Below are 2,373 nucleotides of genomic sequence, written 5' to 3' on the forward strand. Positions count from 1 at the left end.
GTGTGTGTGTGTGTGTGTTATGTATATTTCGAAGATCTACAAATAGATAGACAAGTCGGTCCATTTAATAATTTAGTCAGAGAATAACTTTGATGTTTTTCCTAGTATACTTTTTCCTTGTCATAGATGTACAAGCTACTAATTCACTATGCGAACAAAGCAAAACAAAATGAAACTATCAGTTATATTGATCGTATCAAAATTTTAATAATGACACGCTTAGCCAGATTAAGACGCTTAAAAGATTGACGTTTACATTTCTAATTACTTTTATTTAGGGCAAATCTTCCTTGCGCTCATATGACCTTATGCAGTTGCGAGCGCCATCAAACCTCTACTAAAACTAAACAAATCTTCCTTGATACAGTATGTTATATGGACGATAGACAGAAAGGTACAGAAGTAAATATATCCGAAGGTTACTCTAACAAACGAAACAGTCTACATTTACGAGCGTTTCATACCTGGAGAATACCCTTTTCTTTGTGCGCATTAGCATAACTTTTCACGAACTGATTTTATGGCACAAAGATTTACTCTAATTCGAGGCATGAAAAAGATAAAATATTGTCAGAGAAAAACAATTAAAATCAGCTTTCTTCTCTATTTTTTTCACAATGATAGTGCGTCTTCGTCGTGTCATTTCTTGCTGATCGATTGACAACATTACTTACTTTACTTTTACCTTTTCATCCGCTTTTGCCGTTAAGCGTCGAGTGGAGATTTTCTATTGCAGGCCAGCTCTGCAGGTTTTCAATTGGGATATTATAATTTCTCATGGTTTCCTTGATTTCCTCTACCAACTTTTCCCATGACTTTCCTCTTCTTTCCTAGCTCGAGTGCTTGTGCTTGGTGTTATAGGCTCTCGATGCTGGCTGGCTTGGCAGCATTCGTAACAGGTGACCAATCTATTTTATTTTCTGAATTTGAGTGGTAAGCATTTTTAGCTTCCTCAGCCTCTCCTACAACTATTCCATTGCATAAGAACCCCTAAAAGCCATATTTCCCCCATACCGGGCATGTTTGTCCCCATCATTTTGTCATAAAGTCAATATATTTTTATTTTTTATCGGACGTTTTCTGAAAACGCGATTTTTCTCTCAACTTTCTAAAATAACTCCACCATTTTTGTATCCAATCTTCATGAAATTTTCACACAATGAGGAGAAGATGTAATACTAAAAATTTTGTTGTTGAATTTTTGATACATAAAAAAGATTTTTTAGGTGGTGTCCGAAGTGTGGTGTTTTACTGTTTTTTCACAAACCTGAATACTACCTCAGGGAAACATTCATTAAAAAGTTTTTGGTTCGTTCAGGAAAAAAAACAAACAGACACATTTTTAGATCTAATGTCTACTAAAATGCATGCAAAAAAAAAAATCAATTCCCATGAAAAATAAGTGCGGTGTTCATTACATAATACATTTCAACATATGGCCGCCGTATCCATGGGAACGAAACTTTTTTTCTCAAATTTGATTGCGATTTTAAAACTCCTTACTATGCTTGTTATAAGTGCGAAATTTGGTAAAACGTAGTACACTAATAAGCGAGATAGCCTTCAGGTGTAGCCCTCCCCCCTCCCTTAATTTACAAAAAAAAAAAAGCAGATCAAAGGATCACGTGAAAAATTAATAGCAGTGATGAAAAGCACGAGTCAACAAAAGACCTTAATCTCTTGGCAACTCCCGAGTGCGGGCGCTAATCTAAATTTCGGCTTCATTTAATTTTTCCCCATTACCTGTCTGAGTCAATGGATATTTTCAAAGAAAATTTGAATACGATGCAACATGTTATCAGACCTTGCTGTTGCCTTTAAAAATGATCCCTCCAGCCACTTAAAATTTATAATCAAAACATGGAGCAAATGTCAGATTACAAGTAATTGCATTCGGGTATTTCCATGGACGTCAAACTCGATTGGTATGTCCACACTTTTCTATTCTGTACAATAACTGAACAAAAGACTTTACTTTTCTATATTTTAAAGCTGATACACCTTGAATACTATTTAAATGTAGAAAGTATGATCAAAATTTCTGTATGGAAGCATGGGCCGGAAACATTTAGATACCAAGATAAAGTAAAACGGTGTCTAGTGGTACGGAAAGGGTGCAACATTTCACCACCACACAGTCCTCTTTCACAGCGATTTTATTCAGGGACTCAAATCTCTTAAATAGAGGGAGACAGTTTTACAGGAGTTTCGTCCCTTGGGATAAGACAATTTGTGTTGTCGGCGGCTGCACTCGCCCTCTTGAACTTTGCCTGCCTGTTGGACAGAAAAGCAGAACACGGCAATACGTGTATGTTAAGAAATCACTTTAGCAGAACACTTGTGAAATGATAATAATAATAATAATAGTAATAA

This window comes from Aplysia californica, unplaced genomic scaffold (assembly GCF_000002075.1).
Source record: "Aplysia californica isolate F4 #8 unplaced genomic scaffold, AplCal3.0 scaffold00130, whole genome shotgun sequence".
Classification (NCBI taxonomy): Eukaryota; Metazoa; Mollusca; class Gastropoda; order Aplysiida; family Aplysiidae; genus Aplysia; species Aplysia californica.